This window comes from Sinocyclocheilus anshuiensis, unplaced genomic scaffold (assembly GCF_001515605.1).
Source record: "Sinocyclocheilus anshuiensis isolate Anshui unplaced genomic scaffold, SAMN03320099.WGS_v1.1 scaffold709, whole genome shotgun sequence".
NCBI lineage: Eukaryota > Metazoa > Chordata > Actinopteri > Cypriniformes > Cyprinidae > Sinocyclocheilus > Sinocyclocheilus anshuiensis.
In genome coordinates this window covers 444,721-466,973 of record NW_015540926.1, presented here as the reverse complement: position 1 = coordinate 466,973, position 22,253 = coordinate 444,721, and the positions used below count along the sequence as shown (strand labels likewise).

The window sequence follows — 22,253 nt, the reverse complement described above, 5'->3', positions numbered from 1 at the left end:
TCAAGCTTAACAAAAAAGGAAAAGAGAAGAAAATGTAATTGTACTCATTCTGCTACCAGAAAAGGGTATTTTGTTTTGTCTTTCACTCTCATCTTACCATTAGCTCTAATCTTTCTTTTAAAAAAAAAAACTTTCTCTTATAGGAAAAGTGGAAGCAGCCAATTATTATTCTGTTCCTTGCTCTATTTGTTATTCTTCTTTCCTCCTTCTGTTCTCTAGCTGTGCTACCTGTGTGTGCTTACTAATTTCCCCCACAGAGACTACAAATTAGAAGCACGCCCATCAGAGGATAACAGTCGCAGAGAACCACACTCACCTGCCCATTACACACTCAACATTAGCCCACACTTGGCATTGCACATTTACACCTCTGTTGTGCCTTGCTTGTTTGTTTTGTTTTTTTTCCCTCTTCAAGGTCTGTGTCAGTCTCGGTTCTAGATCTCCCTCACCGCGTCAAAACATGCCTCGCACAACAGACCCTGTTGGCCACTGGGAGGACCTCGAGACATGGCTAAGTGTTGCAACAGACAGCCTCCTACCTAAGGCTGCTGAATATGTGACAAGAACCAAGTCATAGCTACAGTCACAAAGAACTAGCCAAGATCACTTGCTCCTTAAGTCACACACTCATCGCCACCCTCAAGCTGAGTGACAGGCACGCCGCCCATATCCAGCAGGAGCTGACACGCGCACAGCGACGCATCGAGCAGCTAGAACTGGAGGCTCCGGAATGACGGGAAGGGCCCGATGAGGTGGAACAAGGTGCCGAGGAGGAGATCACTAGGCTTAAAACTGTTATTATTACCCCTATTCTAAAGAAATCAGGGACTGTTCCATCAATTTTTGAAAATTATCGACCAATTTCTAATTTGCCATTCATTTCTAAAATCTCGGAATCAGCAAAAATCGGTATCGGCAGATCACACTAACAAAAATCGGAAATCGGAATCGGCCAAGAAAATTGCAATCGGTGCATCTCTAATTCTATCATTCTCATTGCCATTCTCATGGTATGACTTTTCATAAACTAGCTATATTTGTAGTATTTTCTGCCATGTTTTATCACTGTTCTTTAATCACTGTTTTTTTGTTGTTAGATAGTGTCATGATGGTGTTTCGTCTTTGTGTATGTAACCCTGTATATCATTTATACTGTATGAGTATTGACTGTGTTTTATAGACAGACCACTTACAATGAACTTTAAATTCACGATGTGGCTTTCTGTTTTACCACCTGTATTTTTAGTTCATGCTGGCTGGTGTATTAATATTATATCACTTGATGAAATATACAGTTATAAGTTGTAAAACACAAAGTTACCAATATGCCATCTCATAATACCTGAAACATTGTTATTACATTGCTATTTTTTACAGATAATTTATTGTGACCACAACTGGTTTTGTACCGTAAATATAATATATAATTTGTTTAAATGCTTGCAGACTACTATATTTATCAACTTACTATGTTCAATATCAATTAGCTTTTGCCATAATTCTTTAATTGACACTAAACTTAACATTAGGCTTGGGGCTTAAACAAAATCCAGTTTCCCCCAATGGCAATTATGACTTTACTTTTAACATAAGCATTTAATCACTGTTTAAATAATAAATGAATGTCAAATGATAAGTTAAGAGCATAATAGACTTTGATTGAGACAGGAAGGATGCATGATTTCACATGCTGAACAGGATGTTCATGTGCAACATAATATGTCATGGACAGCCCCGACAGTACTCTATAAATCAGTCTTGCAAGTGTCATGATGGCTTTCAACCAACTTTCTAAAACTCAACAGTGATAAAACTGAGGTCTTACTTATTGGTACAAAATCTACTTTGACTAAATCTGATTGTTTTACTGTGGATATCGATAATAATGCAATTTGTCCTTCTCAGCAGGTTAGGAGTCTGGGTGTCATTTTGGATAGCACACTATCTTTTGAAGCTCATGTCAATAATATTATGCGTACTGTGTATTTTCACCTGCAGCTTGCTGTAAAGTGACCTTGGGTGTTTAGAAAGGCACCATTAAATAAAATGAATTATTATTATTATTATTAAAAGAGACCCTAGCAGTTACTACCCAAGAAATGGAACAAGGCAAGGCAGACTACACTGATCTCTCCAACAATCTACAGTATGTAGAACAGCTCCTGGAAAAGGCAAAGGCCGACTTCAGAGACAAGAACAGCAGAATTAAAGCCCTTGAAACTCACCTGGATGAGTCGAGAAATGAGATCAGCCGCCTAACACGACAGCTGGACTACATCAAAGAGGAGTCCGACAGCGTCAGAGAGGAACTCAAACATGCCTACAAGCTGCGCTCTGAGCCAACAAGGACACGATGGGCACCAGTCTCACCCCTGCCGAGCAGGACTGGGTCCCCTGTTCCTGGACTGACACGTGATCAAAAGGGGGAGGGGGCAGTGCTAAAACATTCACCAGATCCCTCTGAAGAACCCTATCTCACAACCAAACTAAAAGAACTTGCTCCAGCCAGCCACAGACCATCGCATGGCTTGGACCTTAAAGACCTCGACAAGCTCGCCAGAAACATTGGCAAATTCACCCCAAGTGTGCCAGGTAGCCAGGATGTCCAAGCCTATCTGCAAGTTATTGATTTTCACCTGGAAATGAGACCCAATATCACTGACAAAGATAGACTCTATTTGCTCCGAACAACGTCCAGCCCTGAAGTGCACAGCTTCCTGGACCGGCAGCCTGCTAACACAAAGACTGATTACCACCTGCTCCGAGAAGCTCTCATTAAAGAATTCGCTGACCCTGAGTCAGAACAAGGACTAGTGGCTGCCCTGGAGACGAGACAAGGACGTCATGAATCTCCCCAAGCTAATGACGCTCCAAGGACGGGACGTCGAGGCAAGATATGCCCAAAACCACAAATCATCTCTAGGAAACGAGCTAGCAGCCTGCCAAAACTGTTCAACGGAACAGAAAGAACCTTCACAACTGCAACTGACAAACCACAGGTACTTCGAGGAGAATATGTGTGAAGGGATGCCAACAGCATATGTCGATAGCTGCTCCTACAATCAACAGGGCAACTGGAAAGCTGGAGCGGGTGTGGTCTGGCTCAACAACGACCCTTGCCCACCACAACAATTCAAATTAGGCCCTCACTCATCGCAATATGCAGAAATAGCGGCCATCCTCATCACCCTCATACAACTTGCTGCATCCCACAACATCAAATAACTTCTCATCTGTACCGACTCGAACTACGCCCATCTAAGCTTCACATGCCATCTAGCTGGATGGAAACAGAATGGATTCGAGACAGCTAACAACAAGCCTGTCAAACATCAGGAACTCTTCCACCTATTCGCCGCTGATGATCTCATCACCCTCCAAGCTTCGGATCCGACACTGCAAACTATTGCAGCCCACCTGTCAAACCCATTAACTCATCCCATTCCCACCTCCGACCTAGCCACTTCCCATGATCTCTGCACGCTCAACTCTATCAAGCACATGCTGCATCTCAAAGACGGCGTCCTCACATATGTCCCTGAGCCCCTCACTGCGCCAAGGCTCGTAGTCCCTCAGGGCCAAAGGGGGATGATGCTGACACACGCCCACGATTCACCATGCGCTGGACACCATGGTGCCAAGGCCACCTACGAAATGCTGAAGCAAGTAGCATACTGGCCTGGCATGCAGCAAGACATGGCGGAGTACGTAAAAGGATGCCTGGTGTGTTGTCAGTTCCAACCGGCAAATCCAAACCACCAAGCACCACTGCAATGAAAAGGAATGACCTTCCCATGGTCGGACCTCCAAATAGACTGGGTAGGACCCCTGCCCCGGTCAACACGGGGTAACAAATACTTCCTCAAACCACCAAGCACCACTGCAACGGAAAGGAATGACCTTCCCATGGTCGGACCTCCAAATAGACTGGGTAGGACCCCTGCCACGGTCAACACGGGGTAACAAATACTTCCTCACCGTGGTTTGCGAATTCACCAAGTGGGTAGAGTGTCTCCCAGCTCCCAATGATACAGCAGAAACGGCCACCCCTCACCGGTCTACCGGAGTACCCCCGTTCAAAATGATGACGAGACGACAAATGACACTACCGTTACACCTGCTGTACCAATCTGGTGACATGAACCTCGTCACCACCTATACCACTCACCAGTACCTGGAAGAGTTGCATCAGCACCTGAGAACGACTTTCGCCTTTGCACAACAACAACTCCAAAGAAGCGCGGAAGGTCGTAAAGCCTACTACGACCAAAATGCCTCTCACCAGGAACTGTTGAAGTGTGGTACTACAGCTTCGCCCAACCAAGGCAGAACGCTCCCCATCGCCTGTCAAAGAAATTCCTACCTCACTGGACAGGACCCCATGAGATTGTGGACAAGCTCTCACCTGTTGCCTACCGAATCAACATCAGACAAGGGCGCAGTGAGCTAGTCCTTCGATGGGTCCATCTAAACCAGATAAAGAGGCACCAGGGCTCCAAACGACAGGAAAAGGGGGAAGATCAAACCAACTGACACAGACCGACAATCCTATACTCTACAGCACACTAACATAATTTCTGTCGTTCTAGGAAGACATATAGCTACCTTTCTTAAACACAACACCTACACACTCTCCTCCGCCGCACTGCTAGGACCAACCTCTAGTAGAGAGGAGTTGTTCTAAGTGACACTTGCCCTTGCTGTCTAACCTCATTCAGTGTCCTTGTGTCTCTTTGTGTTTTCCCTTTTTCCTCTCTCTCTATGTTTTCCTTTCCCCCTAGTCCCCTCACCAGGGAGCTCCCTTAACTCAACTTTAAATCCAGGTCCCTAAATTAAGATTGACTCCTTTCACCAAAAAATTGTCGTAAATCGTTGTGAAAAGCCGTCGTCAACCAAATTGAGGCAACCCAAGCTGAAATCGTCGGAAACCGATGGCTAGTCAACACGACACTGCCACGCGCATTATCCTGCCCAACCAAACTTTATGGATCAATGTCCCTAAGGGCTCGATCCTCCATATTGATGATTTAGCATTGTATCACCTTACCGATGACGAGTATCAGGCTGAACTCCAAAATCTCACCCATCTTCAAACAGCATTCCTTCGTCCTCGATCCAGAATTGGAAGAAAAGTATCAAGGAGGAAGGAACGCAACTTATTGATCTGACTAATGTTGATACAGCCTTAGAAGCTATTGCTCGCCTTCCGCCCGCTGGTGCGTCAATCATTCGGTCTTGGTCTGCCGCTGACAGCGCTTTGCATCTCTACTGTTGTAGGATATGTTGTGACTTTGACACTTGCCTTCCTCCTCCACAAGCGAGTGAATGCCGTCCAAGAGTAAGCCATCATGAGGTCTAAACTAATCACCCCATCACATGACTCCAATATTCTGGGTCGACTTTCTGTCAGTCTTGTCTCATCTACTCAGAGGAGTGATGAAAAACTGATCCAATCAGGAGACAACAGAGATCTTTTGTATCAAGGACTAAAGAGTTATTTCACAACATATAGTTGAGAGATATCTCGTGATCGCTTATGCATGGAACCATGGTATAGGCACAGGAAATGGCTAATTTAATCACACCCTCCCGGTCTGCACGCGAACACAGGATCTATACAGCGTGACATCCCATGACCCATTGAACATCTGCTTCCTGTTCTTCGTCACATTTTCAACTCACTATTTCTTTCCAACAAAGAAACACAGAAACTTACACAGACAATTTCAAAAGACAATCATTTAAAGTATTGCCACTAGGGCAACTTTATCCACGAAAAATGTGTTTTATGCCTTTCTATGCTCGATGTGTTTTATGTAATCGATGGAGTTTAATCAATGTCTTATAACCCTTTTTAGTAGATAAGGTTATTAACGTGTATGTAAGATGTCTGATATTTGAGCTTGAATGAAAGCTTATTTTATGTGCAAGACTGTGGTATGAATGAAAAGGGGGAATTATGTACAATACTAGCATTAAGAAACTTTATAGAAGTATTATCAAAATCTGGCAAGGATGTTCCCCACGTGATAAATTGAAGCATCATGTTAATTTATGCACGAAGAGGAACCTTGCAGGCTGTGGCTAAGCCCTGCAACAATATCTGATTGGAACAATCGCTTCTGGGATGGACCAAATCGGCTCGCTTAAAACCAAATGTCACGAACAGATCCGTGCTCTTTTGCCTTTGTCTTGACCATGCTCAAACTTGCGCTCACACGCTGCACCATCAAGCGATTGAGTCATTCAGAACTCCAAACACTTCGCTGAAGCTTCGTGACTCTGCTGAACAAAGTCTTGCAAACTCAGACTCTCTCAGACGAACTTCGAGGCTCCTCCGTAACCAAGCAACGCCCACTCACAACGAGGGCTTTTCCCAAAAGACGTCATCAAGGAAGATTGCCAGGCAATCAGCAACAGGACTCCCTCAGGCAGAAAAGGAAACCCCGCTTTCCAGTGCAAACTCAAGTAACAAACAAAATCTTCTACCTGCTGAAACCGGTGCTGAATTGGTCTTAAGCAGCAAAGATAAGACAAATCTCTGCTTTTGTGATTTTCTTGGTGCGATCTAAGAACTAGTAACAAGTACTAGAATTTTGGGACTTCCTCAGAACTCTGTTAACTCTCATCTTCTGAACTGTATGTGTGTGTGTGTGTGTGTGTGTGTGTGTGTCTGTGTGTGTAAAAATGTGTTTGTGTGCTTTTAGTAGTTTAGTTAATCTGTCCTTAGTGTAGCTCAATAAAACCTCTTGTTTCATTATAAGAACCTCTTGTTTCATCTAAGATGGCGGCGTGTGCACACGCTGCAGCTTCTCTCTCTGCCGTCAGAACGGTGTTTTCGTGTTCTTTGTCTTGTGAGTCGCAGTGTTTTCGTACGTCTTCATCGCGTCTGCCTGTCTCTAAGCTCGCATACAGTCGTGAGTTTCTGCTCGATGTCGGCAGAACCACATTTTTTAAATTAAACTCTGCGCACGCCGAAGAGCTGTGGGATCTCGGTCTGCTCCGGAGGCCTACACCATCACCGACCCCCACTACTGCATCTCGCCCACAGCGGAGGCGCCACAAGCGGCTTGAGAGGAAGCAGAAGAGGGGTAAGCGCGAAGGTATCTGGGCTAGGCTAACGGCTAACCCACACAAGCCAGCTATCCCCAGCATCGTACTGGCTAACGTACGCTCTTTGGACAATAAACTGGACTACATTCTACTACTACGCTCAACTCAGAGGACTGTAAGAGACTGTTGTGTTTTTGTGTTCACGGAAACATGGCTCAGCAACAGCGTTCCGGACTGCGTTATTCAGCTCGAGCAGCTAACATGCTATCGAGCGGACAGAGTTCTCGTCGAGGGAGGTAAGACCCGGCCTGTGGCAGGGGATACAGACCATTACGGACTACAAGCCCCCACCACGCACCTGTGACAGCACCATCTCCCTGCTGAATGAGCTGAACGTCTTCTTCGCTCGCTTTGAGGCACAAAACAGCACCACTGCACAGAAGACTCCACCTCCTCCCGGCGACCAGGTGATGACGCTGTCCCCAGACAGCGTGAGGAGATCCCTCAGCAGGATCAACGCACACAAAGCTCTGGGTCCTGACAACATTCCTGGGGGTGTACTGAGAGACTGTGCAGTGGAACTCACTGATGTCTTCACAGACATTTTCAACATCGCACTAAGTCAGGCTGTTGTCCACACATGCTTCAAAGCTACCACCCTCATTCCAGCCCCGAAGAAGCCGTCTCCATCCTGCTTCAATGACTACCATCCAGTTGCACTTACCCCCATCCTCATGAAGTGCTTTGAACGGCTAGTCATGTTTAGTCTGCTGCCATCAGGGAGGAGACTGCGGAGTCTCCAGGCCAGGACCAGCAGACTGAAGGACAGCTTCATTCATCAGGCTGTCAGGAAGCTGAACTCCCTCCCGACCTTGCCCCCGACTCCCCTCTTTTGCCCCATGCACCACTGAATTTTTTTACATGACCTTATTTGTATATTTGTATAGTTGTATTTTAGTGGTCAGGGATAATACAAATATTCAAATTGTTAAGATACACGGACGTTAGCGTCTCGCTGGACGAACAGTTGATAAAGTGTAAACTATCAAATTTGGAATCAGTTCAATCAGGTTGATTTTCAATCTTCAGATTTGAATTCCCTCCGAAAACCTGAGCTAAAATTCCTTACAGTAGCTTGGCAATGTTTCGAAGATAGAAGGATGCTGTTTTTGTAACATGTAAAATATGATTTTCAAAACACAATTTGCTGTCTAATATAATACCCAGGTTTTTGACTGAGGAATAACAATACATTCGTCTAGATGCCAATTTTAATCTAAGAGATTCTGTGTACTGTTTTTTGGTCCAATAAGTACTATCTCTGTCTTATCCAAATTTAATAAGATAAAATTATTGGTCATCCAAACTTTTACATCTTTAACACACTCTGTTAGCGTAGATAATTTAGAAGTTTCATTTGGTCTTGTTGCAATGTGTAGTTGAGTATCATCAGCAAAACAATAGAAACTAATCCTGTGTTTTCTAATAATATTACCAAGGGGCAATATGTATATTGAAAATAGCAGAGGGCCTTAGACAGATCCTTGCGGCACTCCATGCTTTGCCAGCGTTAGTTGAGATGATTCCTTGTTTAAATAAACAAAGTGATAACGGTCAGACATGTAGGATCTAAACCATCTCAAAGCCTGCCCTTGAATACCTGTATAGTTTTCTAATCGATCTATGAGTATGTCATGATATATAAACTAGCAATGAGATGCAGCCTTGGTCTGACGCAAGAAGCAAGTAATTTGTCATTTTAACAAGTTTCTGTGTTATGATGGGGCCTAAAACCTGACTAAAATTCTTCATGGATATAATTTTTTTGCAGGAAGGAACACAATTGAGCAGACACAGCTTTCTCTAATATTTTAGACATAAATGGAAGATTTTAAATAGGTCTGTAATTTGCCAGTTCACTAGGATCTAGTTGTGTTTTTTTAATAAGAGGTTTAATAGCCGCCAGCTTGAAGGGACTGGGGATGTGACCTAAAGATAATGATGAGTTAATATTGAGAAGCGGTTCTTCTGCAGCAGGTAACAAATCTTTCAGTAATTTAGTGGGTACAGGATCTAATAAACATGATGTTGGTTTAGATGCAATGCTAAGTTTAATTAGCTCTTCCTTTCCTATAGTTGTGAAGCACTGCAATTTTTCTTTAGGTGTGAAACTGAATAACAAGACGCTGTAGATTCTACATTTGTTATTGTATTTCTGATGCTATTTTATTCATGAAGAAATTCATAACATCATTACTACTCAACTGTGAAGGAATATTTAGTTCGGGTGACATCTGATAATTTGTTAATCTAGCCACTGTGCTAAATAAAAACATTGGATTGTTTTGGTTATTTTCTACGAGTTTGCAGATATGCTCAGCCCTGGCAGCTTTTAGAGCCTGTCTATAGCTGGTAGGGTTGCCACCCATCCCTTAAAATGCGAAATCCTCCCGTATTTAAAGGTAAAATGATGTGTCCCATTTGAAATCAATACGGGACGCGATTTGTCCTGTATTTTACAAAGGCCAACGCATAGTTGAATCAACAAATAAGTATTCTTCACTGTTTATAATACTAATAGCAATTATAATTAAATCAATTTTATAAGAAGTATTAGAGAAGCTCATTTACGCATGATTGCATTTTTGCGTCTTTGTTTCCATAGCAGCGAGTCTCCAGAATGCACGCCGTTAAAGCCCTTTCACACAAGCGCAGCATGCTCTAAACCTCACAATGAAGAAACTAAGGCCAGTGTTGCCAGATTGTGCCACCCAATTTACATTTACATTTATTCATTTAGCAGACACTTTTATCCAAAGTGACTTACAATTGAGGAATACAATAAGCGATTCATCATAAAGAGGCAAATAAACGCAAGAAGTGCTTGCAATACAAAGCATTGTTCAGATTAGTAGAAGCTAGACAGGGAGAGATTAAGGAAAGAGAAAGCAAAGTTTTTTTTGTTTTTTTTTTAAGATGAAGTCAAATGGTGACGAAAGAGATGAGTTTTCAGGTGTCGCTTGAAAATTGTCAGGGATTCAGTATTCCAGATAGGGGTGTGAAGTTCACTCCACCAGCCAGGAACGAAACGAAACTACACAAAAATGTTCTGGAAAGTGATTTTTTGCCTGTGATGGTACCACGAGGCGTCACTCACTCATAGATCTCAGACTTCTGGAGGGGATATAGATTCTCAAAAGTGAGTGGAAGTAGGAGGGTGCTGAGCCTGTGCCTGTTCTATATGCAAGCATCAGGGTCTTGAACTTGATGCGAGCTCCAACCGGGAGCCAGTGCAGGGAGATAAAGAGAGGTGTGACATGGGACCGTTTGGTTTCATTGAAGACCAGTCGTGCCGCTGCATTCTGAATCAGTTGGGCGGTTTTGAATTTAATTGTGCGGGTAAAAATTGGCTTGGGCGGGTAAACAAAATTTGGGCTGGTTTGGGTCAGTTTGGCGGTTTTCAAACATCTAAATTGTATTAGCTAATTGGTTAACAAACAAACCCAAGTGTGCATGTACTGTATCCAATCATCACAACGTCATCACAACGTTACTAAACACACATGAACACTGCAGAGGCGGCTGATGCTGATGTTGACGTCGACGCCCACACTTATAGCCAATCACTAGGGATCACCAGACAGACGTGATGATTTATGAGTGAAGGGTTTTTAGCGCGATAACGGATCAGATTTTGAATGTATAACTAAATTATGATATTTGAATGAATAACTCTATATTCAAGTGATCACAATGCCTATAAATACACGGTAAAGAGTGGGAGAGTGACTCAACTCTCAAAACGTGTATTACACCTGTGGAGTGAGATGACATGAAGGCTCTAATATCACTGCAACTCCGAAATCAGACCACAGTTTAATAAATTAATCAAAATCGAAACTAAATATATGGGTCTATACGATCCTGTCTTTTATTTTTTAAATGGTCCAGGGGTGTTTCCCAAAAGCATCATTAGCTAACTATGGTCGTTCCAATAGAGTTCCATTGAACAGTGACAGACGCGGCTTTCAAATGCTCCCCTGTGCTTCTGTGTGAGTGCTCGGTGAAGAGCGTGAAGCGATGATGATCATTGTAGCCAATCACAGTCATATCTCTTAAGTGTGTGAACACTATGGCCAATCAGTGGTGTTTAAGAATCTGCTCAACAGCACTCAAAAGTTAGCAGGAAATGGACGATTTTAAAATTACAGTACCGAATGGTATCACGGTCTGTATTTTGACAGCACTATTCCATGCAATTCTAAAAACTTCCAAGTGAGTTTTTCTCCATTTGCGCTCAAGATTACAAGTTTCTTTCTTGAGATAATTGGTATTATTGTTGTACCTTGGTGCAGTATGTCAACAGCTTCTAATGTATTAGAGAAGATAGTGCCCATATTGTTAGTCGTTTAGTCTAGTTCATGTGCATTTATGGGTACACAAAGCAGTTGAGACAAATCAAGCAGGTTATTTGTGAATCTATCTTTAGTGGTTGGAACAATAGTTCTACCCAGACGATAACATATCAACGATATCAATATAGTTAAAGGTGCAGTAGGAGATCTTGGAAAATGCTTACTTTAGCCTGATAGCACTGAAAGCGAACGTCCCACCCTCCCTGCAATCGCCGTCCAAAGACACGCCCCCTGAACGCATATACGCTCACAGACCAGAATACTAGAGACAACATTACTACAATAGGCTACATCAGCGGTTCCCAATTCCAGCCCATGTTCCGAAGTGAGGTAAACTTCAACTGATTTCCCCTGCTCAGGGAGTAGGGAGCAATGAACACTGTGTAGGGATCATATCGATCGGAACACAGTTGATGCACATCACTCACTTCTAACGAGCTGGCGCAAGGACTGTGGACGAACATTTCTTGGTCATACGCCTTCCACAGAATATATAAATACAGATAAATACATTTAGACCACTTAACTTAATGATTGTTATCGGGATGTGAAGAGACTTTCAACCAGCATAACAAAAAATGTTTCTGAAGACAATCACCTATTGCACCTTTAATATTAGTAATACGCAGCATGCACAATACAAGGTAGTGGTCAGTAAAATAATCACTTTGAGGTACAATATTAATATCAGAAAGATTGATTCCATGTGATATAATTAAATCTAGCGTATGATTAAAATGATGTGTGGACCCGGTTATGTTTTGTTTGACCCTTAAGTTGATAGTAGAAGTCTGTAAACGCAAGTCCTAATGCATCATTTGTATTAGCAACATAAATGTTAAAGTCTCTGACAATTAGCACATTATCAAAATTAACCAATAAGTCTGAGAAGAAAACTGCAAATTCTTTTAGGAAATCTGCGTACGGCCCTGGTGGTCTATTCAGAGTAGCCAGAGCAAGAGATACGATAGATTTATTTTGCATATCTGACAGTGTAACATTAAGCTGGAGTATTTCGAATGAGTTAAACCTGTATCCTGTTTTCTGAGCAACATTGAGAATTTCTCTGTATATTGTTGCAACACCGCCACCACGACCAGTCTGACGGGCCTCATGCTTATAACAGTAGCTTGGTGGAGTAGACTCATTTAGACCAATATAATCATTTGGTTTAAGCCAGGTTTCAGTCAAGCAGAGTACATCAAAACTATTATATGTTATCATTTCATTTACAATAACTGCTTTGGGTGCGAGTGATCTAATGTTCGTTTATTTTGCATTTTTCTGGTTTAATCACGATCAGATTTTTTTCTAGGTCCTGTATTAGATTTATATTTTGGCCCCACAGACCAGACAATATTTGGGGAACAGACAAAGTCTTTATAGATTGAACAACACAAGTACTTCTATCATTTAAGTGGCTAGAACAAATTTTCTGGTTTAATCACGATCAGATTTTTTTCTAGGTCCTGTATTAGATTTATATTTTGGCCCCACAGACCAGACAATATTTGGGGAACAGACAAAGTCTTTATAGATTGAACAACACAAGTACTTCTATCATTTAAGTGGGTAGAACAAAAGCCATCATAGCAGTTATTTGAGAATTGGCTTACTAGTCATATGGAGCAAAGCATCCTGGAGATGTTGTCCGACAGGAGTTCCACTCCGACTCTGCTGGGGTGCAGGCCATCAGCACGAAAAAGCCTAAGATGCTCATAGAAAAGATTCCAATTATTAACAAAGAGCAGTTTCTGTTCTTTACACCATGACAATAACCATTCATTTAGAGCAAAAAGTCTACTGAACCTTTCATGTCCATGTCGATATGTGGGAAGCGGTCCTGGCATGATGATCCTCGTCGCAGGCGATGTGCTGCGCACCGTCTCGATCAGGCTCCTGAAGTCCCTCTTCAGTGTCTCCGTCTGCCGCAGCTTGATGTTTTTCACGCCTGAAAGTGCCGGTGCTCTCGTCACCCTTTAGGATTGCGGGTATCTGTGCAGAAACATCGAGAACACGAGCACCAGGGAAACAGTGAGTGTGCGCTTTATCTTCAGCTAATGTAGCACGGACGTGCCGGACGATGGAGTCTCCGATGATCACAGCGTCACGTTCCGTCTTACGAAGGGGCGAGGCGGTTCCAGCTGGAGATCTTGAAGACCGGAGGCGGCGGAGGGGGAGAGGTCCTCGCCCAGGGCCTGGCTCGCGTCTTCCGCTGCTGGTGCACCCAGAGTCTGTGGTATCCCGACGCTGGAGTGAAGGAGACCAGAAAGATCGCATCTTGGGTGCACGGGGCCTGTGCAGAGAAACACATGGAGTAGAGGTGGTGGGAGTATTAATATTGGGCCATAAACTTACCTTTCAATAAAGAAATATTTATTTTTCTTGAATGAGACTTTGGATGTTTTATGATCATGATTTGTGTTCTGTGACATTTAATACCTCAGTCCAATGATCCATCAAACATTGATTTGTGCTTTAAGTTTGTACTTGATCTTTAATAACTGATTCACAGCTAAACTGATTTGATCTGAGAGAGTGAAGAGTGTGTCATTGTTCTCTACAGGTTGAATACTTGTGGCATCACAGATGAAGGTTGTGCTGCTCTGGCTTCAGCTCTGAGATCAAACTCCTCACACCTGAGAGAACTGAATCTGTCTGGGAATAAACTAGGAGATTCAGTGAAGCTGCTTTCTGATGTACTACAGAATCCTCACTGTAAACTGGAGAAACTGAGGTAAGATCATATTATTATATGACTTACACATGAAGCACGTTTAAAGTAAATATAAAGTGTTCAGCCTTAGCTTTTTAGTATTAAAATAAACAGCATTGCAAAAGCCATTTGTTCTGATTTTCACTGTAGTTTATATATAGATGATATCTGCATTTGTTACAGAAGCAAGTACATGAAAACCATCAACTACCAAATACCATAAAATCCAACTGAAGATAAACAAAATACAATCTTGGTCAACACAGAACGGTTTCAAGTTCTCACAAACAAAAACTGTCTGTATGCATTTCTGTCGACTTCATTCCTTGCACAATGAACACTCCGGTTACTGACATAACCTCGGTTCCCTGAGATTAGGGGAACGAGCGTTGCATAACACGCATTGGGCAAAACTTCTGTTTTACTCTGTACTGAAGCCTGATTTGTTCACGTTTGTGTAGCTGCACAAACCAATGGCGCTTTAGCCCTCCAGAATGGGCGGAGCCGACCACTATATAAGTCGACTCGGAGCGCCATTCATTAGATCGTTCGACTGAAGCGACAGTCATCGATTCGCGTGCAGCTTATGGCGCGGAAAGTGACCCAACGCTCGTTCCCTTATTTCAGGGAACCTAAGTTACGTCAGCATCCAATCACGCAATCTATGAGTAGATACAGAACAATCTGTCCTGTGAGCCCAATCTCAGAGCACTAGACAAGGATTCCCCAGAACATGAGCACACTGTGCTACAAGCTAGTAGCTGATAAGCACAAATATAACCAACTTCACCCAAGGGGGAAGAATGGCGGTCTAAACAGAGAGAATCCGTGCCTGTAGTGCAGGGACATCCAAATGATAAAATCTGGCATATGTGGACGGCGACGACCAGTCAGCAGCCGCACAAATCTCACCAATATAGATCCCGCTGGACCATGCCCAGGAGGAGGCCATCCCCCTTGTGGAGTGGGCCCTCACACCTATAGGGCATTGTAAGCCTTCTGAGGCGTAAGCCAAGGCAATCGCATCTACAATCCAGCGAGAGAGTCGCTGCTTTGTGGCCAGCAGTCCCTTCTGGCGGCCTGCAAAGCAAGCAAAGAGCTGCTCTGACTGCCTAAACAGGCTAGAGTGCTCTAAATACACTCTCAGTGCCCTCACTGGACAGAGCCAGTTAGTACCCTGCTCACCATCTGTAATGGAGAGCGCCAACAGGGTGATCACCTGTGGTCTGAACGGAGTTGAGAGCACTATAGGAACATAGCCATGTCTTGGTTTCAGGGCGACCTTACACTCGTTAGGTCCAAACTCAAGACATGAAGCGCTAACTGACAGCACTTGCAAGTCACCCACTCGCTTAACCGACGCTAAGGCTAGGAGGAGGGCCGTTTTAAGCAATAGGGGCAGCAATTTGGCCAAAGATTTGGGCGGGGAGATGTATCTAGTCCGAAGCTGTCAATGATAATAGTCATTGGTAACAGCATTCTCTTTTAATCTGCCTAAAAAGATTGATCCGCTCATTAGATGAGGGGTGCTGATAATCCAGACAGGCGAAGCCCTCACTGCCCTTCTGCATCCTGCAGGATTTTCCGCACGAGCCACACTCACGGAGCGACATTTGAAACAATGTTGCTAGGAAATTTGCTTAGAAATTTGCTCTTTTAAGTGCCGGATGGCCACAGGGGAAAGCTTCTCGCTTTTTCCTCTGCTGGGGCTCTTCTATGGTGGCGAGCTGCAGGCTGAGCTTCTTCCTTCTTTTTCGAAGAGATGATCCTCGTCGCTGAAGGAGAATGATCTGATGAATGGCGCTCCGAGCCGACTTGGATAGTGGTCGCCTCCGCCCTTTCTGGCGGGCTAAAGCACCATTGGTTTGTGCAGCTACAAAAAAGTGAACAAATCAGGTTTCAGTACAGAGTAAAACAGGAGTTTTCCCCAATGCGTGTTACGCAACGGGAGAGACCGTTCGAAAGGGAACTAGGGATGCTCCATTCCGTCTTTTTTGCCTGTTTTTTTGCCTCGGGTGTCCTTCACGCTTAATGCAGGCAGTATCTAAAGAATGGCTTACTCAGACTTTTTATACTACTTTTTGGGAAACTCCAATTCAATATCAGTCTCTGTGACTCATGCCCAATTGCCGGATGCCCTTCCATCTTCTCCTACGCTGTCATCTTCTTTTAGCACTCTTCTTCTTCTTTGCTGTAGTCTTGTTTGTTTTACCTCCGCTTGTGGTTTTAAACCTCCTCTGCAGCCCTGTGTACCCTCTCAGTAACCTTTCTGGTTAGTTGCAAACATTAAGTTCATGAATTTACTTTTTGCACCTGTTCTACAGCATAAACACAGGAAGTCATGCACATTTATCTAAGCTCTACATCAATGTAGTTTAAAGCATTTTAGGTACTTTCATATTCAAGCATATGGCATCAATTTAAAAGCAAGCAAAATAAAATAACATTGAAACTGGTAAATAGCAATATCAATATCCAAGACACGTCCAATACCGATTCCGACACCTATGGTTCAGTATTGGCCGATACAGATCCAGATCCGATACCAGTGCAGTTTTTTTCAATGCAGAATTTTAATATCTCTGTATGTGGAACTGATAATCATTTTTTTACAATCAACTAAATACAGGCTAATTCATTATAAAGAAAAAATATATATATATTATCTATGACAAAAATATATTATAAACTAGGTTAGTGGACAATTCAGCATCAAAAGTTATTCTAGACATATTCACAGACTTGAATATGTTTGCATTATGAGAGAGTTTCAAGAATTATGAACAGGCTATTTTGCCATTAAAAATGCGATCCATGTATTCCATATTCTTGAGTAAAATCTCATAAACAGTTAAAAAAAGTTATCACAAAACACATTTTACACACTTTTAAAGCAGAGTACACAACTAATTCACAATCTCAATTGAGTTTAACACATTTCTATTCAGTTTTAAAGGGTTAGTTCACCCCAAAATGAAAATTCTGTCATTAATTACTCACACTCATGTCGTTCCAAACCCGTAGAACCTTCGTTCATCTTCGGAACACAAATTGAGATATTTTTGATGAAATCCGAGAGCTCTGTGAACCCTCCATAGACAGCAACACAACTGAAATGTTCCCAGACCCAGAAACGTAGCTTAGCTCAGGGTTCAACCGTAATTTTACGAAGCTACGAGAATACTTTTTGTGCACAAAGAGAACAAAAATAACGACTTAATTCAACAATTCTTCTCCTCCTCAACCCGTCTGCAGCGGCGTGCCGCCATTGGGGAAAGAGTATCACGATGCAAGCACTTGCTTCCGCTTCATGTAAAACATGCACATGCACACATGCACGTAATTTGTGTTCCGAAGATGAACGAAGGGCTTATGGGTTTGGAACGGCATGAGGGTGAGTAATTAATGACAGAATTTTAATTTTTGGGTGGACTATCCCTTTAAGCTGCCAGATGAGACCAAACATGACACGATGTGTTTGATGACAAGAGTTAATAACTGAGATGTAATGGGGAACACGGTGGCTCCTATGAAGCAAATGTCCTCCTGTAGGTGTTTATTAGAGGAGCAAGTGATTGTTTCTCAAGACAAATCCGTCACTATAAAACAATATCTCAGTATCTCAATTTCACTATGAAACAATATCTCACATTCAGCTCTGTGTGTCTGTTCAGTCCTGAAGCACATGACAGTTTCAAACAGCAGCATTGAGCATCAACATGCATAAATCTCATTCTATCAGCAGCAGTTTGTGGCAGTGCTTGTCATTATATCTCCTCTCCTGCTCTGATACCAGAGTCAATAACAAACTACAGACACCCGAACTACAATTCACATTGTGTCATTGTTCTCTACAGGTTGTATAATTGTGGCATCAGAGATGAAGGTTGTACTGCTTTGGTTTCAGCTCTGAGATCAAATCCCTCACACCTGAGAGAACTGGATCTGTCTGGAAATAAACTACGAAAATCTGAAGTGAAGTTACTCTCTGATCTGAAGGATGATCCACATTACAAACTGGAGACATTATACTATTGTGAGTGTTTGTTTATTTAAAGTTTCTAAATTGAGTAACAGACCTCCTGTGTGTGAAATTGGAGAATATAAGATGATAATTCAGCTTCACTTTAGTCTCTGTACTTTAAACGGTTTAATTCTGCGATGTGACTCATTTATGAATATTTCAAAAGTTTAATCTCTTACAGAGTCTCTAAGTGATAGTAGTGGTTGAATATTTACTGTTATTAATCTATGATCAGTTGTTCGTTCATATCTCTGGCTGAAATATGAATATACTGTGTTTTTTCTGAAATGGATCTGCTGATGCAATGTGGCAGCAGTAATGTCTCATACTCATATGTGACTGTCTGTGTGTTTTATTGTAGGACTCTCAGTATTTAGACATCAGTCCAGTTTCCTCAGGATGAGCTGATGGTGAATAAGGAGCCGCTACAGAGACGTCACAGTCACACAATCAACAGAAACTGCGTGATTGGGACCCCATAAAATGATGTTAAAAAAGGATGTTCATTTGGGGTTCATTTTTCTGACCGACTCCCAACGCTCGTTAACCAATCATTGACTGTTAATCGACAAAATTAGAATGTTCAATTAGATTTAAATTAAATTGGAATGGATAAGTTTATGTGAACCATCAAAAGACCCATTAAAGTGAACCCTTTACAGTTTCTATTAATGTCAAGTCAAGTCAAGTCACCTTTATTTATATAACGCTTTTAACAATACAGATTGTGTCAAAGCAACTGAACAGCATTAATTAGGAAAATAGTGTGTCAATAATGCAAAATGACAATTTAATGTCTTATTCTTATCTGTAAAACAGCTCTTACATTTTTCCTAATTTCCAGGTTTTTCCAGGATTCCTTTATTATCTTCACTACCTTAGGAAGTTGGGCTTCATTTTCCTTCAAATGTTTTCTCACTGTAGCTGCAAGCAGAAATAGGCTGGGGGAAACTCCAAACACGACCCTCGTCATCCGTAGCACATGCAGCTTCTCACCCATGTCTTCATGAGGCAGTGCAGAGAGCCAGAGGAAACCACCGCATCTTCTCAGCAAGAGAAATCTGCAAGAAAGCCTTTTTTATATCTGCTGTCAATGCAATCGCATGCAGTCTGAATTTTATTGATATGCTGAGCAGAACAGGATTCAGGTTAGGACCAGTAAGTAGACAGTCATTAAGTGATGGAGAGCCAGTGTCATGTCAGGAGGCGTCAAACACTACTCTGAGCTTTGTTGTTACCTTGTCTTCACGGAGAACAGCATGATGAGGCATGTAGTATTTCACAGCGGTCAGAGAAGACGATTCCTTCACCACATCTTTGATGCCTTGCTCAATGTAATCATTCACAACTTTATTATATCGGTGACACAGCTCTACATCTGACTGTAACCTTCACTTAAGACCCTCAAATCTTTTCTTTGTAATCCTGTAGTTATCTGGGAGTTCGGGCTTGTTGGGTTGCCACAGCAGCTCAACTTCATATCATCCATTTTGTACCGAGTTGTCTTTTCAAACTTGTGAAGAGCCTTCTCCTCCTCAGCACTGTCTGTCTGCTTCATGATGATACCGAGAGACTCTATTTCCCAAAAGGCTTTCAGATGCTCTGAAACCGGTGTGTCTTCAGTAACTTGTATTTACATGCAGGCTGCATCAGCAACACTGGACATTTTGACTGAGCCCTGCACTGACCATCCAAAGATGCTCTCAATGGCTACAAGACACTATATGCCCAACATTATATGCCAGTAACTGGAGTAGGGGCGTGTGTCTCCCATCTTATAAGCAGCAGCTGAAACAAAAACAGGTTTTGAGGGGAGAAAGCCTGATGCATCTCCTTCCTCCAACACTGAGAGAGAGTGAGGCCAACCGATTACTGCACCCTGAAACGCACCGAGCGGTGGAAGTAGCAGGTATATATTTGGAGAGCATTTCGGGGGAGGACAGAAACATTTGGACGGTCTGTCCCACCCTTGCAAAATGGGGGAAGCTGTCCTTTTCCTGACACAAAGATCAGGAACAACTCGACGAAGCTGAAGCCGCGGGTTTATCTGTGCGCTTCAGCTCAACTCGCTTACACGGGCCGATGGGTCAAGGTACGACCGCGAGCTCCCCAAGCAATAAGAGGTGGGGGACGCACCGAGTCATCACTCCTGCTGAAAGAAAAGGGAGATTTGAGATTGGTCTGTAATTAACTCATTCTTTGGCCAGTTTGAAGGTTTTTGGGACATAATGACAATGACGAATAATATTCAGAAGAGGATTGATAACTTCTGGAAGCAACACTTTTAGTGGCTTAGATGGAATAGGGTCTAACATACATGTTGTTGGTTTAGATGATTTAACGAGTTCATACAATTCTTCCTCTCCTGTAGAAGAGAATGAGTGGAATTGTTCCTCAGGGGATCTATAGCACACTATCTGATGCGATACTGTAGCTGACTGCTGCATGGTTATCATTTTAACTCTAATAGTATCGATCTTAGAATTTAAGTAGTTCATAAAGTCATTACTGCTGTGCTGCTGGGAAATGTCAACCCCTGTTGATGCTTTATTTTTTGTTAATTTAGCCACTGTACTGAATAAATGCATGGTGTTTTGTTTGTTTTCTTCTTAAAGAGATGAAAAGTAAGCAAATCTAGCAGTTTTTAGAGCTTTTCTATAAGTAGAAGTACTTTCCCTCCATGCAATGCGAAACACCTCTAGTTTTATATTCCTCCAGCTGCGCTCCATTTTCCGAGCTGCTCTCTTTAGGGCGCAAGTGTGCTCGTTATACCACGGTGTCAGACTGTTTTCCTTAATCTTCTTCAAGTGCAAAGTAGCAACAGTGTCTAAAGTTCTGGAAAAGAGAGTCAATAGATTATGTTACATCATCAAGTTTTTCTGAGCTATTGGATATGCTGAGAAATTTAAACAAGTCAGAAAGATTATTAACAAAGCAGTCTTTTGCGGTAGAAGTGATGATTCTACCATACTTGTAACAAGGAGTTGAATTTACAGCTTTAGCTATATGGCGTATACAACAGTAGATGTTGATCTGAGATATCATCACTCTGCTGCAGAATTTAAATGCCATTAACTTCAATTCTATGTGACAGTATTAAATCTAGAGTATGATTTCGACAATGAGTAGGTCCTGACATGTGTTGTATAACCCCAATAGAGTTCAGAATGTCTATGAATGCTGATCCCAATGCATCTTTTTCATTATCAACATGAATATTAAAATCACCAACAATTAAGACTTTACCTGCAACCAGCACTAACTCAGATAGAAAATCAGCAAATTCTTTAATAAAGTCTGTATGGTGCCCTAGTGGCCTGTATACAGTAGCCAGTACAAACATCACAGGGGATTTATCATTAACACTTATTACTCTAGATAGTGTTATATCAAGCACCATTGCTTCAAACTAATTATACTTGAAACCCAGCCTCTGAGAAATACTGAAAATATTACTATAAATTGTAGCAACACCTCCCCCTTTAACTTTTGGACGGTAAAGCTCATCTCTATAACAGTAATCTTGGAGGGTAGACTCATTTAAAGTAATGTAATCATCTGGTTTTAGCCAGGTTTCTGTCAAACAGAGCACATCTAGGTTATGATTGATCAGTTATCATATCATTTACAAAAAAATGCTTTTGTAAAGGAATCTAATATTCATTAACTTTATCATTTGTTTATCTTTTTGTTTTAGTCAAGTCAAGTCTGCTTTATTGTCAATTCTTCCACATGTACAGCACATACACACAGAGAATTGAAATTGCGTTACTCTCAGACCCTTGGTGCATACAGATAACACTAACAGTAGAACATAAATACAGATATACAGATTAAATATAAAATACAACTATACAAATAAGGTAAAATGTAAAAAATATATAAAAAATATATATAAAGGAGCACAAGGCACATGGCAGATAGAGTGCAAACCAGTGAAGTAAACAACAGTGCAGATATAATGATTTGTAGTGCAAAAAGAGCTTATTTAGACTGATTAAAGTGACTGTGTGTGCGTATTTGGGAGGGGGGAGTGGGAGAGTCC

The 22,253-nt window shown here is 42.1% G+C and overlaps 1 long non-coding RNA gene and 1 pseudogene across 1 annotated transcript; both read left to right on the top strand.

Annotated features, from left to right (window-relative positions):
• Window positions 1–22,253, top strand: part of LOC107689345 (protein NLRC3-like) — a 58,421-nt pseudogene that overhangs the window by 17,866 nt on the left and 18,302 nt on the right.
• Window positions 14,068–18,855, top strand: LOC107689346 (uncharacterized). Its single transcript, XR_001634326.1, has 3 exons — window positions 14,068–14,205; window positions 18,042–18,220; window positions 18,570–18,855. It is a non-coding gene; the product is annotated as an uncharacterized LOC107689346 (long non-coding RNA).